A 21,796-nucleotide genomic window follows, 5' to 3' on the forward strand; every position below is an offset into this window, starting at 1 on the left:
TAAACCACCAAGACTCCTCCCTAGCTATCCAAGAGATGGAGCGTCTTTCCAATTACCAAGCACGCGATCTTAGCCACTGAGTTCCACATCAATATTACCAAGACCATTACCAATTTCAATATCATTAACTTCACCAAGTAGCTCCTTGACTCCTTTGACCAGCCCTTCGTCATTGCCAACCATCCCAACAATCTGTGCGTTGTCATGTTCCTGTAGAGGATTACGTGTGACTCTTGGGGTATTACTGCCTTGGACCACAATTAGTCCTACTTGAATCACTCTTTCTATTTCCCTTTTCAAAGCACGATAATCTTCAATGCTATGCCCTTGTACATTAGAGTGGTACATGCACCGTACAGTAGGATCAAATCCTTTTGCATATGGGTCCGGCGTATAGCCGAGGAGCAGCTCAATCATGCCAGAATGTTTTAACTTTTCAGACAAGTTTGTGTAGGACTCTCCAATGGGCGTGAAATTATCTTTTTGCCTTTGTTTCCCTCTATGCCCCAGTTTTCTAGGGTTGTTGGATGCTTGCAAATGTATGCCACTTATCGACATCTTGACGAGTATGCCATTCCAAAGTTGCCCCAGTCAGGCTCTGGCTAAAGTATGCCATCAATAACTCATGCTTCCCGCCAGCTCTTCTCATTTTACTATAGAATCCTCTCAAGTGCGCCACTGGGTCTCCGTGCCCATCATACAAATCAAACTTTGGCATCTTACATCCCACCGGCAATTGAACATCAGGAAATAGACACAAATCTTTGTAGGCCACGCTCACCTGGCCTCCCATCCCTTGCATGTTCTTTAAGGATTGTTCTATGCTTTTTGGCTTCCTGGACATCTCATTTCGCCCAGATTGTTCTATGCTTTTTAGCTTCCTGGACAACTCATCTCGCCCTTCCTTTCCTGTGATCTTTTCATTTTCAGCATGAAGCTCATCCCGAGGGCTCTTTTTGTGTGAATCAAGAACCTTTCGGGCAACCTTTAAGGTGTAATATTGGTCATCATGAGCTTTGAGTGGGTATTCATTGTTGGGAATAACGGATATGACAGGAGGGCAATTTTGGGAAAAGGTAATTGGAGGAATAGGGATGTAGATGCTAGGGTGGTTGGGAAAGCTGTGATAAACGGATGGATCTGGAGAGTACGGGGGATCATCTGGCACTATGACCGGAGTTTGGGTAAGGGTAGCATCTAAGAAGCTAGGTGGTGGCGGGGGTAGTGCCTTCCCAATCATCCAGGCCTGATACATGTCCATCATATGTTGTCTTAATATCCTTACCTCGTCAGCCAAACCAGTGTCATGTTCAACCAACTGCTTCCGGGCACTGGTATCAACCAACCCAATTTTGTTGTTGTCCGCCATTGCCTGTTGACTTTATGTTGTGGAGAGGAGTTACTACTTCGGGAACCACAAACCAACCACCTTTCTGTTGTGAAGATATCAAAAGGAACAAAATGGGGGCATCCCGTTAGCGTTAGGGCTTTCAACAGATAGGCAACTGCATATTGGGGAATGTAATGCACGTAAGTAGTTAACCGTTTCTATTATGCATTTGATCGGTTGCTTGCGTCATCCCGGCTTTCCCTAATTTCCATTCCAATTCTTCTTCTCTCTTTTTTCACTCATGCCTCTCTTTGCTTGATTTCACGTTGTTCTTGATTCTCTCATTTCTCTCTCTTGTTTTGCCATTGTTGCATTCCCACAGTTTCTTATTTTTCTCTCTCTTTTCTTTCCTTTTCTCTCTTGTTTTTCTCCCTCTTTCTTTTCTTTTTTTTCTCTCTTTTTTTTTTCTTTTTGGTTATGTCGAATCCTATGGAGATTGCCTACGTATCATGACCCCGCATGAATCAGACCAAGCATAGCTCTAGCGGATGAGTTTTAAAAATAAATAATAAAACATTTTTGGGATTTTCAAATTTTTCATTAAAAACAAATGCTTTGGTTACAGCGACTCAGAAACTAACAGACTCGAAAAGGAAACTAACAGATTCTGATGAAAAGATGAAAATACATACTCAAAAACAAACTGACAGACTCCAACAGAAAGATGAAAATACAGAGTCACAAACAGACTAACAGACTCCAAAAATCATGAATACATTAATGCCTCAACTGCTCTTGGGGCCCGCGGAACATCATTCGGTCTCGCCACGGGCCTACGTGCCAAATCCCCTTGGAGATGATAGAGATCTTCCATTATCTGGCGGACAAAGGTCTTTATAGTGGCAAAGAACATGGATCTGGTCATGTCCTCACAACTACTGCATTTCATCGCGATGTAGTCGGCGATCCTTCTGACCCTCTCTCTTATGACACCCTTTTCTTGCAACAAACGCCCAATCTGCTGGGCCCTACCTTCCAAAGTTTGTTCAGCTACTTGATTCTGTTCTTGAGGTTGTTGCAAATCTCTTTCTAATTGTGCCATTGCTGCATAACAGTGTTCTCTTTCAGTCTTAAAGTCTTTCGCATGCTTGATCATTTTGTTCTCCACGATGATGACCCTTTTCTCCAACCCCGCAACCTCATTGTTGTTTTCCTCTTTTAACTGTTTAAGTAGGCACGCTCGTTCCTCCGCATTCTTAGACAATTTTGTTCGAGCCCTGGCTAGTTCACCCTCTGCTTTGTTCAAATCAGAACCATACTCGCCCACCTTCTACCTATGGTTCTTTATAAGCTTTTCATCCTTTGCACTTCTGGCGGGATTATCAGCTGCTATTTTCATTTCTCGAATCTGGGCTCGAAGGGCCTGATTTTCTTTGGCTAGCTTTTCTTTTCACCCTCATCCGTCGCGGCTTGCAAACCGTTCTCAAATTGGAGGTCCTTGACTTGCTTTTCTAGCTTGCTTATGGTAGTTCTATACTCATTTTCTTTGGCCAACCAATCCCATTGCGCTTCTGACTCCTCAGAAAATTCCTGAAGATTAGGTCTTTTGGCCGGCCTTCCAAACTCAATTTCCCTTTTATACCAAGAAAGATACCCTGGTGACACTTCACCTTTGGATAGATCACGCACATAGGTATTTGCCATCAAATACTGGCACTCGCTCCAAATCTGGCAGACTGTTGCTTCATGAAACTACCATCAGGACCAATCTCGACCGCCTGGGGACTAAGATCTTCATTTTTTGGAAATATTTGACATCTCCCCAGCTGTCTCAAAACCCGGTATGGGGCATAAGGATGGATACTCCGGAGGCCCATCAAGAGGAAATGAGGCCCGGTAGCTGGCATGTATATGATCTCATCTACGGGAAGCCACCCAAAGGTCCATTCTATTTGATCTGCAGTGATGGAAAGGAGACATGATATCCATTCTGTGACCCCCTCCGGCAGGCTAAACCCGTCAATCCTTGTATAAAATTCCTCTATGCAGTTCTTTTCTGTCGACCCATAACTCATGTATTGAGGATGATGACATAGGTGTTCAATCATCCACATCTATAGCAAGAGGTTGCACCCTTCGAAAAAGTCTCCCCCGACTTTGTAGGTTGTGAGAGCGCGGAAGATTTCAGACACTATTAGGGGTGCGAGGGTGCTTTTGGCCTGAGTAAGCAAAGTGCTGACTACCCCAGCTATTCGTATATCGATGTTCCCGTCTTTCCTAGGAAACACCAGAAGACCCAAGAATACCACCATAAAAGTAAAGCACCGGTGTTCTTCCCATTTGAGGCGATTCCCTTTGCTACAAATTTTGTTTTCTGGATCGTTAAACCCTCCTATGTGACCGTATCTCTGATATATAAACTGCAGAGTGGAAAAGCCAGCTGCCAAGTCTAGGTTATTGACCCTCCTGCTTATCTTTAAGGAATCTAGGATTCTGTGCACAACGATGACTCTTGGCGCAACCAGATACTTGTGTCTCAGAGGAACCTCAGTGCTCCCAAAATATCCGGCTATTTCTTCCAAAGTTGGGGTGAGTTCAAAATCTGAGAAATGAAACACGTTGTGGGCCGGGTCCTAGAATGTAACCAACGCCTTTATGATGTCCCCTCTAGGCCTGATCTTCAGCAACCCGGTAAGACCTCCCAAGTATAGATTGACCTTATCATGCCCTGATTTACCTAGGTTTTTCCACCACATACACAGCTCCAAAGGGATTTTGTTCATGACTGTTATTGGCAAACTTTGACTCGTGCTCATTCTGCACATTTATTAGGGTAATTAAGCAAAAATCATGATTCATTTGACTCAAAAACAAAGCTGACACTTTCTTTTCAGATTTTCATTTCAAAAGTAAAAACCCGGGTTTGCAAATACGGCCTTTCAGCACTTCCGGGGGGGGGGGGGTAAGATTTTAAGGTTGTGCTTGCCAACCGGCCTAAAAATTTGAAAAGAAACCAAAGGCGGCTATTCTTGCAAAAACAGCCTTCCGGCGTCCTTTTAGGGACAATCGGCTAATTTAGACAAGAATGGTATCACCGCTTATTTAAAATAAAATAAAAAAATTCTTTTTGGGCTATTTTTTCAAAAAGGAAAGTTGGACCCGATGGGGGTTGCCTACGTATCCCACATCTGGTGAGAATCAAACTGGCGTAGTTCGCGCAATTTTGACAAAACAAAAACCAACTTTTTTTTTTCTTTTTTTTTCTAAAAAAAAACACAAAACTTTTCTTTTCTTTTTCTTTTCCAAATTTCGGCAGAGTTTCAGTATATTTTGGACATTGGTTTTTCAAAAACAGACAATTATCTCTCTCAATCCTCCCATTGACTTTCCTTATCAACTTTTCCCCTATAAGCCGGTCAACATGCAAAGCCGAAGCAAATGAATGCACAAGTAGCAAGTAAGATGCATCAGGATGGTCTTTTCATTTCGGGTAGACCTGTCCTAGACAGAGCCAACCCTTGTGTTGAGTCTCCAAAGTCAAATACACATGACGCAAACAAACATTCCTACAAGGGATCCGGCATGAGGCTGAGTTAATCTAGGTTCAAAACCTGGGTATTTGTTCTAGACTTGTGTACTCGAGCGGACAACTCGAGCCGAGGAGGGGGCTACGTACCGGGAACCAAAAGGCCATCCGGCTTAGTAACTTGTCCGAGCCTCTTTCTTATTTCAAGGTATGACACTAACAGAATAGGGAGTCACGACCAGCGAGCACATCCCCGAATATGAGAAAAGAAGGGTTTCGTAGCAGTTTATATACATTTCAGATAATATCAAAGCGGTAAAAGCAACATTTAGCACATTGGGCCCAAGCATGTAATAAAATCAGATAATAGATAAAGCCAAATATAAAAATTCTTCTAAGCTCGAATTTTGAACCCTGAACCAGAGATTCTCAGTTCTTCTCCCAAGCAGAGTCGCCAGAGCTGTCACACCTCCTTTTTTACTTATACCCCTGTGAAGAGGTATAAGAAGGGGAGTTTTTTCCAACTTAAAGTGACAATCGAAACGGGATTCATTTATTTAAAGATTCAAAGTCGCCACTTGGGATAATTTATGGTGTCCCAAGCCACTGGTTCAAATCCCGAATCGAGGAAAAGATTGACTCTGTTTTACAATCCGCGAACCAGAAATCCGGGTAAGCAATTCTATTAACCCGGGAGAAGGTGTTAGGCATTCTCGAGTTCCGTGGTTCTAGCACGGTCGCTCAACTGTTATTATTTGGCCTATTATCTGATTTTAACACATGTTTTAGCCTATGGTTCAATTTTAACTTTATGACCGCTTTTATTTAATTATTTTTTACGAAGATTGCAACGTTATTTAAAACACGTCATGAATCGTGTCACATAAATGCACCCGCGGTCCTCGACATATTTTATCTAACATTGTTGAGATTTGGATTTGGGTCACATAAATGCACACCCGAGTTTAGGAAGGCAAATTATTAAAATGACGCGCCTAAAGCAACTACGCGTTTGCAACTTTGCGAGGGCCACGGAAAATTAGCTAAATGGCACGCCTCGATTCCTAAGGATAAAATATTAATTAAATGAGGGCCATGCAATTTAAGGCTTTGTTTGGCACGGCTCACCTCGATTTCCAATTTTAAAAGGGAATCCAAACTAAACTTCGGAGGGCCATAAGCTATTTGAGTTATTTAATATGGCTCACCTCCACTAATTAATGGGCCTAACTAATTCATTAAAGACTAAAGGAAAATCCTATTTTTTTTTTCTAAAGAAACGCCCACACCTAATTAATGAAAACCTTATTTGCGATTGCCCTCTGAATTGAGCCTAGAACAAGCCCAAATTTGGGCAAGCAAGGACTCGAGTTCGAGTCTGGGCAAGGCCAAATCCGTTTGGGGCATCAAGAGGCCCTGGGCTCCAAATAGCTGTACAGACCCCAAGCCCTTTACTTGGTTTCAGCAGTGAACCAACGGACCATTAACTACTGGGAATACATAAAATTGAAGAATCCATTTGATTGAGCATTTTAGGAACTGCTGTTACAATTCCCATACATAATCAATCTACTCAATGATCTACATGTTTATGTGACTCCCCAAATTCAGCATACATATGTTTCATTATGTCCCAGTTTCCTTGCCTTAAATCCTCATTCCAAATGAATTTATATCAACAATTAATATTTCAAAGCAGCTAGAGATCTAATATAACCTATTCTATACTAACATGCTCAGTACAGAATCTATCCAAGAGTCCAGCTAACAAATTTCTATTTCTTAACAATTCAGAATGATATATCTCATGCGAACCAAAAAACCTAACTCATGCAAACCAAAGGAGCCAAACTCCTGATTCATTCACTAGTACAAACCAAACTCAAAGGTAAACCTAAAGATGAGCACACAAGGCAAAAATCTAACACTGGTTACAGAATCTGATAACACAATCATGAGAAAACAACATATACTAAGCTAACATGATCTAGATTTACATTACAACCCATTCTTTGACAAATACACCAATCAGGATCCAAATATTACATGTTGATCATGAAATTGAAAGAAGAAAAGATGAAGTTCAATAAAAAACATCATCACATTTCATCTCATTTTGAAACCCATGCTTCGAGTTACACATCAAGTGATATCCATAGGGCCGAAGAATACCTGGAAATGAAAGGAAAAGAGGTGAAGAAGCAGTAAACAGCAGCAGCTAAACCAGTACAACCCTCAGCAATGTAACAGTAACCTCAGAAATTAAAACAGCTTCAAACCAGAATTTTTCAAGACCAAAATCAGGCCATTTTTCAACCAGAAATGCAAAATCTAAGCCCTAGGGATTCTATCTAATGAAGGGATTCAGAAATGAAACATTTAAACAAAGTGTTTAGCAATTTTCCCCAAGAGAATGCAAGGAAATCGGTGTTATCTAATGCCCTATCCGTCTTAGTTTTTCTTCAGCTTTTTTTTCACTTCAAGTCTGCCTTGCATATCAAGTTTAGGTGCCTTTATAGGAAAGGCCTTGGGAAAACCATGAAAGAATCAGATTTACACTTGAAACCTTCTTGAATTTTGGTTTTAGCTACCATACCCCTAATGTAACTTTTAGAAATTCAGAATAGTCCCTTCCCCCAGCTTCCTAGAAACTTCCTAAGTTAGTTATTGAGATTCCCCTAAGCTAGACTAACCAAATTACCCCCCCCCCCCCCATGACCCTGTTATTACCCCTAATCCTCAAATGGGTCATGGGTCAATGACCCAAAGGTTCAGGTCCAAATGAATGAATCAGGTGAACCTAAAGCCCAAACCAAAAGGGGTCAGAAATCCAACCAACTCAATGATAAACAGAAAAGAGTAATATTTGAGTGATTTCAAAACTCGGAATCTAAGCTACAAGTGATGATTTTTCTTAAGCTAAAATACTAAATTAAAATTAACACTAAATTATCAGTTTATTAACAATCTAACCTAAGCTATTTATCAGAAAAGTTGTCATAAAATCAAGAAAAACTGAGGATATTGGTTAAGATTTTGAAAAGAAAAATTGAAGAAATGAAACGGAAACAAATACACAAACACACACAAAAACAAACTGTCTCAAAGGGGAAACTAGACTCGAAACTGATTTCAGTCAGGGCATGCTAGAGAAAGAAGAAAAAGAAGAGGCGAAGAAAGAAAAGAAACTTACCGATTTAAACTCGAAATCACTGGCTAGTTCTGATTTAACCCCAAAATGGTGTAAATCGCCTATTCTTTGTCAAGAACACACGAATAAAACCATTCTGAGATGAACCAGACTTTGAACACTCGGAGGAACTGGAGGGATGATCTTGCATGGATGAACTTGACTTTGACCTCTAAGGCTCGAACCCTAGATTTAAGATTCGAGAGGTTCTAGCCCTATTCAAAGGGAACGGAGCGAGGATTTGAAAAGAGGACAGTGAGGGGGTTCTGGGGTGTGATTTTGGTGGTGTTTGGTGGTGGTGCCGCCACCCCTAAGGCGGTGGAAAAAGGGGCGGCTGCTAGGGTTTATGTCTCTGAAGAGAGGGGGGTGTGAGAGAGACGATTGAAAGAGGGGGATGGGTTAGAATTCGGACACTAATATATTAAACCCCATCCACCTGATTTGTTCTATTAAAACGGGATCGTTTTGGTTAAGTGGGAGGCTGGACCGGGTTTGGGCTGGGTTAGACACGAATCAGGGCGGGTTATGGGGTTTTTAGTTTGGGCTTGGAGATTGGGAATTTAAGCAAAGCCCAAAAAAATCTGATTCAAATCCTTTTTTGTTTTCTTTTCTCTTTTCATTTCTTTATTCTAATTTCTTTTAAATTGAAAATAAAACCCAAATTAATTCCTAATCAAATTATCCTACTGTATTAAATTAATTAAACTTAATTAATAATTACCACAATTAACCAAATTAAAAGAAAAACCACTAAAATTCAAGACTAAATTTACAAGTGTAAAAATAAGTTATTTTTTGTGATTTTTCCATTTTCTTCAAAGCAACTAAATTACTAATTAATTTTAAAAATGCAAAGTTAAATCCTAGATGCAAGTGCAACATATTTTTTGTATTTTCATAATTTAAACAAAATTAACATGCGCAGAAAAATGCAAACAATTAACAAAAAATGCAACAAAAATCTACGAAATTGCAAACAATGGGGAAAATTTATTTTGTTTTGAATTTGTGGGAGTAATTCATATAGAGCAAAAATCACGTGCTCACACACGTATCGCGGGAATATGAATTCAAGTCCTAATTTGGGAGCCCCATTGTGCCCGAGGTAGGCCTAGCGACAAATAAATTTGGAGAAATTTAGTGCCAATAATTGCCTCATTTCATTAATGCGAAAATAGACGACCAAAACGATACTAAATAAAATAATGTCACTAATGGCACTTGGCCTTATTACATTTAGAAAGCAAGTAAACCTAATATATTTGGTCCCAGAAGGACCCTCTCCAGACTGGATGCTCTTGTCGATCAATTCCCCCAGTTCGCACAGGTTCAGCAGTAAGAATGCCCTTGCCAAATGCCCTCCTTCGTTTCCCTCAGCGCTTTGGCAATCGGTGACTCTCTTCCTCATTTTCCCTTCCAGCTCCATTAGACTGTACTCCAGATACTCCAACCTTTCGCTGGATTTAACCGCCCTCACTTTCCACTCATTGATCATTTCCACGTCGGCCTTATGCTGCTCCATATGCTCAGCTTCAGACTCACGAATTCTCTTGCGCAATTTGTTGTACTTTACCTGTACTTTGACAACTTCATCTATAACCCTGTTTTCGGGACCAACCCTTGGCTCGAAGATCCCCGCTATGTTATCATCCAACCATGAGGGGTAAAAGTATGTATGACCCACATGATATCGATCTGGCTCGATGGTATCCTTTTCCACGATAATCTTCAGGCTCCACATGCGTTGTGCTTCATTCTTATATGGGATGGTGTCACCCAGAAAATCGGTTATGAAGTGACTCATCTTAGCGACTCGCGGTACGACTTGTCTCCTGCATGCCTGTCTCATAAACCTGAGGGGAGCGTAAGGGTATATGCCCCTTAACCCAATTAGTGCCAAGTAGGGAACATCCCTGGATCTGATGATGAACTCGTCGGTAGGGAACCATGCGAACATCCATTGAACCTGTTCCTTAGTCCGATTGTTGAAAAACCGCGTCCATCCGATAGCGTCCTCGGTTGAGCAAACATGTCTGAAATATATTTCATTTTCTTGGGATGGTGGAAGGCTATATGATCATACCATGGTCTTCGTGGAAACTCTTGACTGTATTGAACCCTTTGGAGATATTCTAGGAGCCAAACTTGCAGCAGCAAATTGCAACCCTCGAAGAATCTGAACCCCTTCTGACAGCGTTCCAAGGCCCGGTACATATATGCGATGATCATAGGGACAATTGTATATGTATGCCCCTCGATCCCGTCCATCATAGTTTTGGCCACCATGGCCAACCTGGTGTGGATTTTGTCCCCTTGGATCGGGAGCACTAGCATGCCCAAGAAACACACAATGAACGCAAAGACCCTACGATGAATCCAACCCAAGGAGGTGATGGAGACCTGCTGTGACCGTATTGCTCATAGAGGAAATCGAAAGGTACATAAGAGTTTTTCAGGCATTCCAAGTCATCATTCTTCTTTAACCCCATCATCTTCAAAAATCCCCTAGTGGTGCGATTTTCTGGTGCCAATAAACAAGGGCTATCTCAAGGTAGCCTGGCAAATCCCCCGATTTCTTCCAAAAGAGCCGTCATTTCTATGTTTTCGAAGCGGAACACAGCCCTTTCTTTGTCCCAGATCATAGTGGTCGCCTCGATCAACATTTTGTCTGGCTGAAGATCCAACAAAGAAGGCAAATTCCCTAGGACTCGTTTTACCTGATTTTGGTCACTTGAAGGAAGATCCCTCCACCAATCTAGCAAAAGTGAAGGTATGCTACTGACCATGCCGAACCGGGGAACGTCGTGCCTTATTTCTGCAAAACAAAAGATGGTTGGGCCCTTTCCCCCTCCAGGTTTGTCTATTTATACAATAATGATTAGCATATTGTCACTTGTTTTCCAAATTAATGCACAAAATCGTGGTTGCGTCCGTTGGGATTATGGAAAACCCGATGGACTTTTAGGTGAGGCTTGTCTTATAAGGTTATTATGCGGACAACATATTAACCCGGCTAGGTTTGACCATGATGCATGCACAATTAATCAGAGTAGGGTTACTATAGAGGTCTAGACTGGGACCCTCAAGCGGACAACTTGAGGGGGAAAGGCACGGAACCGTCGAACGCACCGCTGATCGACTAGTTTTACCGCAAATACTCCTTTCCGAATTTAAAAGGTTGATATATAGGAAGAGCGCAAACACTCATCAAGCGTTGCTATATGATTGATTACGCACGAGTGGAATATGATGTTGAGCATGATTTATGCAACAATTAATAGCATGTTGTCAAGTATTTGTACGTTAAAAATGATAAATGCGGTATTAAATAATTGAAAGATGGTTACAAAAGGAGAACAAGGAAACAAGTCAGTTTTAGGCAATAAAAGAAATCATAAATGCTTGAAAATAAGCAATTAAATCCACATAAGGGGGGAAGGGAAAGGTCGTATCAACAAAAGAAAGCATGCTTTAAACTAATTCACAAAAACAAATTCGTTATGGTAAAAGCCTGAAATATCCCCAACAGAGTCGCCATGCTGTCGCGCCCCCTTTTTCCTCACGGAGTCCGAGTTTCGACATTCATGGGGGAACAACTCATTTCCTTTTGGGAATTGGGTACTTAAATTGAAGAGTCGCCACCTAACGGATTTAAGGTGCATTAGGGCACCTAGAGCAAATAACTCATAAGAACCGGTTTGCATTACCAGAGACATAGGTAAGGGCTCGAAATAACTTTGAGGTAAGGTGTTAGGCACCCCTCGAGGTCCACAACGGTGGGTCCCGACCGAACTCAATTATGTGAATTAGTCATTTAACAAATAGATAGTCTAAGCACTCATATAAGATAGAGAAAATTTGACCGATAAGCAGTCTAAGTACATAGGTACGATAAAGGAACTTTAACAAATAAGCAGTCTAAGCACACATATGTAAATAAGATGAGGGAGGTCTTGGGTTTGTTGTCCTATAGGATCACATCTGTACAATACTCGGTAAACTTCCCTCAGATAGAGGCGTTACGCATGGCATTGGCGCACAGCTCATCATATCCTTTACTACCCAATTCCTCCCCTTGGTCATAGCCTAAAGCGTTCTAGCAACCTTAAGATATATCCTATGCGTCCACCACCCGTCTCTTTACTTATATAGTCCCGGAGGTATTTTTGGACTTCTAGTTAGGGTGTGTCTAGACTCTCCTACAGTAATTAAAAGGAGAAAAATCTAGGCGTCAAACAAAACAATTAGGACTATCAAGTAAAGAACAATTAAAGGGGGCTAACATTTTACCTCCACAAATAGAACAAACAAATGCACGTCTTGAGACAGTAGTGTTTTAGACATTTGAAAAGAGTCCTAATGGCAGGATATCTAGGTGAACACAAATCAGAACATATGCAAAGCTTTATTAACCCGGGAACCAATACCTAATTAGTTTGCCTACTGATTTTAGAGAGGGTTGCTAAATCTGGATAGTTAATCAGAAGCACAGTTTTACAGTTACTTGATTTTTAATCGCCCTACAGACTTGCCTAGGCGCGTATCAATGATATCCTATGTACATGAAATCTAGTCGTCAATCAGAAGTGCAAAAACCAGTAAAACCATTTTAAACAAGCAGTTTGGGTTCATTAGATCCTATAGGCATGTTGTCTAGATGTGAGGACTGATTTTAGACAATGCAGTAATTTTAAAACCTGATTGGCATACGAGGATTGATTTTAAACTCACAAATGTAGTGTCCAAAAAGTAAGATTGTTTTTTAGACCCTATAAGCATGGCTTCTAAGTGCTAAATATGCTGAACCTATTTAGAGTGACTCCTAAATGCAGAAATTAATTTTAACTTACAGGTATGGCATCTAAACGTGCGAGACTGATTATAGCCAATAGGCATGGTATCTAGAATGCAAATAGTCAAACAGCACAACGATATGATTTCTGACTGCAGAAGTGGATTTGAACCCAATAGACATGATCTCTATAATGCATACAAGTGATGAACATTGCAATGTCCTATAGATATGGTTTTTAGGAATGTAAACACTGATTTTAAATCATATAGACATGATATCTACCCATTCCCCAACAAAATGTGTATAATAATCCCTCCCCATTTTACTAATTTCCCCAATATTTGTTTACAAAGTAAATAATATTACAGACAAAGTGTAAAAAATGAATTATAGAAATGATAACAGTATACTATAGGGAGCCTGGATAGGCCCAAAGCAAAACCTGGGGAACCAGGCCTTTAAACAGTCTCAAATGCCACATCTCATAGTGTAAAAGGGGTACCCTGATGTGTCAAAGTTCCCGAGGGCCTCAGGGACCCAGGGCAGTGCTCACACCAAGGTCCTCTTAGAATCATCAGCTTGTGCAATATGGAGTAGCCAGCCCCAGTATGTAAAAGTTCAGAAGAGCCTCATGGACTCCAAAGCAATGCTCACACTAGAGGGGCAAGAGCCTAAGTGTTCTAGGAATAGAAGTGGATAGTGCTTTATAAGAGTAGTTTTGAGAAAACAGTTTCTTTTAGACTCTTTAGGAAATAAGGAGCAAACAGGGTCACTCTTGGAACTCAGGCAAAGGTTTCAGCAAACAGCATTTAGAAACAAATATCTTAGTTTATTGGTTGTTACTAAGTGACCAAACACAGAAGCAAGGCATGCTGAGGACCAAAACATCCACATATAAGGGATAGTAGGGATTGGGGAGCAAGGTATCCAGATAGGGAGAACATGCTTAGTAGGGGAGTAGACAAGACATAGATCTAACTTTAGACATAAGTAAACATGCAAACTTGCTGAAAGCAGAACCCCTAGTTCTAACTAAAAACAAGGTCAACATGCTATTGTAGTAAACACGTGTATTGGATAGGAGAAGACATAAACACATAGATTGAATATTAATAGACATGCTAGGAAACACATAGTTAGACATGATATTGACTACATAGAAGTGGCCACATAGATTGGACAGAAGTAGTCTTGCTAACCAACACATGGATTGAACAGAAGTAAGTATGCTTGTAAACACACAAATTCAATACAAAAGTAACATGCTGATGAACACACAGATTTAAACAGAAGTAGCATGCTAACAAACACACAAATTTAAACAGAAGTAGGGGTTGATAAACACACAGATTCAAACAGAAGTAGCATGCTGATAAGCACACAACTTAATTGAATGACAATGGTAGAGACATACCAGTTAAGAAAGCAGAAACAGAAGGTAATGTAGACAAGATCCAACAGCCTAGCCTTGGCTTTCAGCCGGCTAGTCAAGCAGTGATCACAAGTAGCAGAGAGAGAGATGAGAGGAAATTTTTGTATGTGTGTGAATTATTGTTCGTCTTCTAACGTATAATGAGAGTGCATATATATATAGGACTCGAATAGTGTAGGTAAATAAGGCAAGGCAAATTGACATAGCAAAAATAAGGTAAGGAAGTAATCAAATAATTAATCAAGCTTGATTGGGGGTAGGAAATTAGGGAATTATACCATAAATAAATCTAATTGAATTTCAAATAAGGCAAGAAGTAGGTTTGACAGTCAATTACGGTTAGAACCTTTATATCAAGTAATCAGCTTCACAAATAAGGTAACACGGGTAATCAGAGACCAATCAAAGGGCCAATCAACCCACAGATAGGCAAGAGATGTCAATTAAGAACTCAAGATTAAGGAAAACAAATCAGAGATCAGTAAATTAGTTTAGTACACAAATGAAACCTTAGATAATTAGGTTAATCATTCAATTACTCAAACAATAACGGGCAAGAAGTTGAAATCAAACACTGAATAGTCAAGCAATTGGCCAAGAAACATTACAATGCGAGAAAGATTAACAGAAACATAAAAACTTCAGAAATCCTTTTGCAAAAATAGAAGTGGAAACCCCAGATAATTAGAAAGATACTTAGGGTTGATTAGCAACAGGAAGATTAGGAGAACTTTAAAGAAATAGCCATGGAAACAGAAAGCACTTCAAACATACAGAGATTCGAACAACAGGAATCAGAGAAATCAAAAACCTAAAGTAGCGTAGTGCTAAAAATCGGTTGGTAGCAGAAAAGTAAAAGAACCTTAAAGAACAGCCATGGGAATCTGAAAACACTTCGAACATGCATAGGATTGAACAGCAGATAATAAAGAAATCAAACCTAAGATAACATAGTGCTAGAAATCGACTAATAGTGAAGAAACAAGAAACTCTTTAAAGAAAAATCGACGACGAAGTCAGAAACATTCTAGATCTACAAAGATCAGGATGAATTCATATTTGAAATGAGGGTTTTGAAGAAAGAATGATAGGGTAAAGAGAATCCAGGCTCAAACAAGAGATTTGAACCATAAAAGCAACAGAATAGTAACACTCACAACCATAGACGGACTCTCAGAGAGTCTTGAACCAGATCCGGTTAGATCTCTTCGAGATCATTCCAGGAAATCATAAGAACGAGCAACCAGGAGATGTAGAAGATCGGTAGGAGCCTCAAACGGCCATGGAAATCCATGGGTCGAGTGAGAATCGGAGGGAATAGGATTAGTTTTGGGTGGCGGCGGCTAGGGTTAGGTTTAGATCTCAAAGAGACGGAGAGGATGAGGGATTCTAGGGTGTCCATTTGATGAGAATGAATTAGATTCAGGGGGGTTGTTTGGTTAACATTGGTAAGAAGTGATGGTGGCCGTTGATCTCTATGATCAACGGCCAGGATTTAGAGGGTTTGGGGCCGGGTAAGATTTAATTTGGGCTAGGGATAGTTGGTTTGGGCCTGGTCTTAGTGGGTTAGGGATTTGGGATATTTAATTCAGGCCAGGTCCGAAAATAAAAAGGGGTCATTTGTTAAATACTCATTTGATTGCTAAAAAAAATTTTAAAACAGTTAATAAATTACAAAAATGACTTTCATTCCTAGAAATATTTTAAAATAATTACTTAATATTTTAAAAATATAAAAGGCTATTTTCTGGTAAAATGATGTAATAATGCATGCATGGGTAATAATTGCAATTATAACCCCAAAAATACAAATGCGGCTATTTGTGAAATAATTAAAACTTAGTACAAATGCAAATGATTAAATTAAGCCACAAAATTATTATAAAACTATTAGTGATGCAATTAGTGATTGTTTATTAAATAAAATGCTGGGATAAATTAATTAAAAGTCCCTTTAAAATGTAGAAATTATGAAAAAATGTCAATTGATGCTAATGCATAGTTTTGAAGGCATACATGCATTTTAAAGATATTATAGGGAAAAATTGGGTATCAACAGATATGTAGGGAGCCTTATACGGTCCGGTCCCCTCAAAATAAAAATCCAAAATTCCCCAGACCCAAAGAAACTGGGGCAGAAGTTTTGGTTTTGCAAAAGATCTGATTCCAAAAGTTGTAATTTTGAACCCTTCTCATCTTAAATTATTTTGAGCCTTCATGCCACCCCTTCTTTCTAGCCCTGTCCACAAGCCTACATTACGGTCCAAAGAATGACTTTCTGATCAATCTTTGAGAATGCCAAGTCAAGCAAGATAGAGGTATGATTTACATCATGGGTAACACTTTGTTCATGGGCACGAGATACAATGAATAAAATGAGAGAGTCTTATTGGTGAAAACCCTCACGGGCACCTTAAGGCGATGGTGAGCTGATAGAAAATTTAAAATGAGAGAGTCTTGTTGGTAGAAACCCTCACGGCCACCGTAAGGCGATCGTGAGCTGAGAGAAAATTCAAAATGAGATAGTCTTGTTGGTGAAAACCCTCGCGGGCACCATAAGGCAATGGTGAGTTGAGAGACGGACAAATGAGAGAGGCTTGTCCGTGAAACCCTTCGGGGCACTACAAGTCGAATGAGGCTCGTGACTTTACAGAGAAATTGGATCATTGAAAGCCCGGTTTTGATGTATGAATCGTGACATGAACTGAAAATATGATTGGTTGGACGGATTAGGCAGATCAATCCGAAATGCATGTCATGATCATTGGAGACAGCCGTTTCACTCAGATAAGTCTTTTTTCCCATTTTTCTTCACATATTCATCTTTGTTCAAAATTTTCCTTTGTTCCTTTTTGCCAAAAACACTTCACTATGCTCTTTGAGTCTATCATTATGAGTCTCTCTCGAGTTAGCCTTGTTGAACAAGCAGGAATGGATTCCAAATCCCACTACCAGCTTTTAAATTGCACAAAGCGGAGTTCGACCAAGCACATCACAAATGACATGATTCAGAATGAGCAATATGGTGATAACTGAAGTTCAGGTGATAAGGTGATTCTTGAATTTTGAGAAAATACAAAGATTCAACAACTTTCAGAATGAAAACACAATGCAACAAGTGAGTGTAAGAGATTCAGGTCATTCAAAGGTTTCGTGGTCTAGTTTCGATCAAAAGGTCAAACAATCCCTTGCTGGCCCAAAGCAGCTAATCAAAATGAAGCATGGCAGTGGCAGAAGCGGACACACAACAATGATGCCACAAACTAACCAGCAGGTTTTCAAACTAACAAGATTTTATTTGTCTGAAACAGGGGCAAGAAAATTTGTTCGATCTGCAGGGACCCTCCATGAGGAAAGCATGATTCAGGGGCAGGGAATTTTGTTCTTTCTACAAAAATCCTCCAGGAAGAGAGCATGGCTCAGATAAGTTCATTCTCGGCTTAGGTTATAAGTTCTCAGGACCCTCCTAGATAATGGGATTTGATTTAAGTTTTCAGGACCCTCCTCGATAATGAGATTTGATTTAAGTTTTCAGGACCTTTCTGGATAAAGGGATTTAACTAACACTCATAAATGTTCCTGGTGTAGACATGTAATTTTGACCCTCCCCAAAATTTTCATATTTTTAGTGTTTAGATATTAGTTTAGGTCTAATAGTATTATTTTCACTATTTTATAACTTTTAACTTTATTTTATCTTTAAATGAAAATTACAAAAAAATATTTTTATTTTATTTAACTAATTGATATTTTTATCTAGTTACTTTTAGTTTATCTGCCTTTCATAAAAGTTGAAAATACAAAAAATAGTTTCACTTTGTTTTCAGGAATATTAGTATTTTTTGTAGGAATATTATTTTAATTTTTGCAATGATTTTAATCTAATCCCATTTTTATTTTTTGGATTGATATTTGAAAAATACCGAAAATAGGTTTGTTTTAACGGCTAGTTTTATTTTAATAGTTATTTTACTTAAGTATGATTAATTAGTAAATGGGTAGTATTTTTAGTCTTGTTCAAGAGAAAAAAAATAAAATTTGGGCTCAAACAACCTATTTGTTTAGGCCCAATTTCGGATAGCCCAAAACATTGAGCCCATATCCATTCCCCATTTGACCTAACCTAATTTCTACTCCCATTAAAATAATTCCTAATTTCCTAAAAACTAAGAACGGGTGGTCGCGCCTTCCAAAAAATGAAGAGCTCTCCGTTATTTCTTTCTCTCAATTGAAAGAAACGAAACAGAAATAGAGGGGAGGGGGAACGGATAAAATCACCACCAAAAGTCATTTTCTTCACCAAGAAAAGTTGAACTAACAACAGCCAAAAGACTCCAACTCTTTCCTTTCTTTCTCAGAAAAATGCTTCGTCTACACTCTTATAAATCCAGCTTCTTTCCTCCATTTTCATCCCTAAAAACTAGCTCAAATCAGTCCCCACAAACATCCTAAATGTGCTGAAAAACCTCCTAAAAATAAAGCTCCAAAAGCTTAGAAAAAATTGATCCAAACCAGTCACGAAAATAGCCATTGCCGAGGTCATTTGCGGTGGTACGTTCCGATCGAGTCGAGTTCGCGGATTGGAGGATTTCCATGTAACGACCCGCCTGGTTGTTTTGCCTTTTTTAACCCTGTTCCCATAAATAAAACTTCACATGCTTGCTTTAGCTAATTTACGACTTGTGGGGACGGTTGGTTCGGGATTTGGAAGAGTTTTGGGTGAAATATGCTCATTTGATTCCTTAGGATTTCTTAAAAGGCTAAGTTTGACTTTGGTCAACATTTTGAGCAAACGGACCCGGATTCGTGATTTGACGGTCCCGGAGGGTCCGTAGGAAAATATGGGATCTGGGCGTATGCCCGGAATCAAATTCCGAGGTCCCTAGCCCGACTAAGGAATTTTTATCAGAAATTGTTAATCTAAAGTTTTAAGGATTTAAAGAAAATAATTAATGATTGATTTCCTAGGTATCGGGCTCGTATTTTGGTTCAGAGAACCGGCACAGGTCCGAAATATCATTTAAGACTTGCCTGTAAAATTTGGTGTCAATCCGAGTAGTTTTAGGGCGTTTTGGCCCGTTGGAAGAAAATTAAGAACTTGAAGTTCATAAGTTTGATTCATTTGGATTTAGGGGGTGAATTCTAGATTTAGTGTTGTTTCGGGTGTTCCGAAGGTTCGAGTAGGTCCGCCTCGTGATTTCAGACTTTTCGATATGTTCGGGCAGGGCCCAGGAGCCCCGAGCGTCAATCGGACGAGGCTCGAGTGAAGTGAAAATTTTGAAAGAGGGCTGAAGAACTGCTGCTTCGGTCATAACCGCATCTGCGGTTCTTGGACCGTAGATGCGGCCCTCCTATCGCAGAAGCGGCCCAGGGCGACCAGGCCATTTTCGCAGATGCGGCTCCCAAGCCGCAGAAGCGGCGCCGCAGATGCGGCCCAGAGACCGCAGATGCTGTCCTAGCCTTCCCTCCCCTTTTCGCAGATGCAGTCGCATTCTCGCAGATGCGCTCCCCTGACAGCAGATGCGGAAATCACTGAACCAGTGAGGTTCATTAAAGACGGGCTCTAAGTTTTTTTATGACATTTTCACTACTCCTTTGGGCGATTTGGGAGCTTTTGAGAGAAGGTCTTCACATAGCATTGTGAGGTAAGCTTATTCCACCCATCCTTAGTTTAACACTAGAACTTAGAAAAATCAAAGGGTTAGAGCTAAACATAGGGTTTTAATAAAACATAGATTAAACCACGAAATTTGTTATGAAATAAATTAGAAACCACATATTATTGATCCTTAGGTTGTAGAGAACAACTTCCTTCGAAAAATCTCGTAATTCGGGTACGTGAGCCCGGGGTCAAAAATTAGGAAACTTGTGATAATGATTGGGAAATTTCTTGAATAGCTAGAATTCGGTCTTGTGAGTCTATATTAACTAGTTTTTACTCCATTTAACTAGTTTGGGATTGTTCGGCTCCGGATTGAGGGCTTGAACTTGTTCTTGGCAATTGGAAGTGCACCTTGGAGCGAGGTGAGTCTCCTTTCTAACCTTGTAAGAGGGAATTGTCCCCATAGGTATAATAATTGAGTAATTTGTTGTTAAATATGGGGGGCTACGTACGCACTAGGTGACGAGAATCCGTGCGTAGCTCTATTTTGTTAATTGTCGGGGTAGTTTAGGGCCCGTATCAGGCTGTATTGTAATCGTTTCCATATTTTATTGCTAATGTGATCACTTAGGATATGCTAGAGACTTGGAAAAGAGGTAAGCGATGGTATACCTTCATTGGACACTTGTATGAATTACTTTGGAAATAAATGCGCATTCACGTGCTTCCTTGAATTAAATTGATATTTGTGGATCGGGCCGATCGCCTCGGTAGAAAAAATGCATATATGGTTCGCGCCATTCGACCCTCTAGCAGTGCACAATTATTTTTCTGTTGGATCGCGTCGTCGACCTCGGCAAAACGTGCGCATGACATATATACGTGTGAAATCCTACCCATGGCTCATTTTGTTAAATATTGAAATGCGTACGGTTAACTGCCAAATTGCTAGTGACATGACTTATTATCTCTTGTTGCATACTGTTGATTAATTGTGGTTATCATGCCTAGCAGAACATCTTTTTATATTATTTGACCCTAGTAAGTGTCAAGTCGACCTCTCGTCTCTACTTCTTCGAGATTAGACGGGATACTTATTGGGTACATATTGTTTATGTACTCATACTACGCCTTCTGTACTTAATTGTACAGGGTTTGAGGCAGGTACATCTGACTATCGGCTCGGTGTGCGCCCCTAATTCATAGTCCGAGACTTCCACGATGAGCTGCTCCTTCCTTGTGGTGTTCGGCATCTTGATGGAGTCTTTTTCCTACTTTTGCTGTCTATTTTATTTCCGACAGTAGGATAGATTATTATTTTTTACATTGTACTAGTTGCCCATTAGTTGTGACACCGGGTCTTGGCGCACACACTAGTAGACGGTATCATTTTTTTGGGGTTGTATAACTTTATGACTTTAATAACCACTTTGATACATTATGATCAATTCTGGTCTTAACTATAATCTGAGAACCCGTTATATTTATTTTCGAGTAAAAGTAAAATGAGAACTTAATTGTATTTTTTCGCATTGGCTGGCCTGACAATGGTGTCGGGCGCCATCATGACCTATTGTAGAAAAGGGATCATGACAACATGGTATCAGAGAACTAGGTTCACGTAGGTCTCACAAGTCATGGGCAAACCTAATAGAGTCTTACGGATCGATACGGAGACGTCTGTATTTGTCTTTGAGAGGCTATAGGGTTTTTGGAAAACTATTCTTTATTTATCTCATCTCGTGCAGGGGTCGGTGTACTAAGTTTCCTTCTCTACTCTTTCACGGATGGTGAGGACACGCTAGACCCGGGCGGAGCTGCTTCCCCCGTTGCTCGAGGCCGGGGTAGAGGCCGGAAGAGGGCAACGGCCCGTGGCCGGGGACGAGGGCGTCCTAGAGTTATTCTAGTTGCACCACCAGCA

This window comes from Nicotiana attenuata, chromosome 1 (genome assembly GCF_001879085.1).
Source record: "Nicotiana attenuata strain UT chromosome 1, NIATTr2, whole genome shotgun sequence".
Classification (NCBI taxonomy): domain Eukaryota; kingdom Viridiplantae; phylum Streptophyta; class Magnoliopsida; order Solanales; family Solanaceae; genus Nicotiana; species Nicotiana attenuata.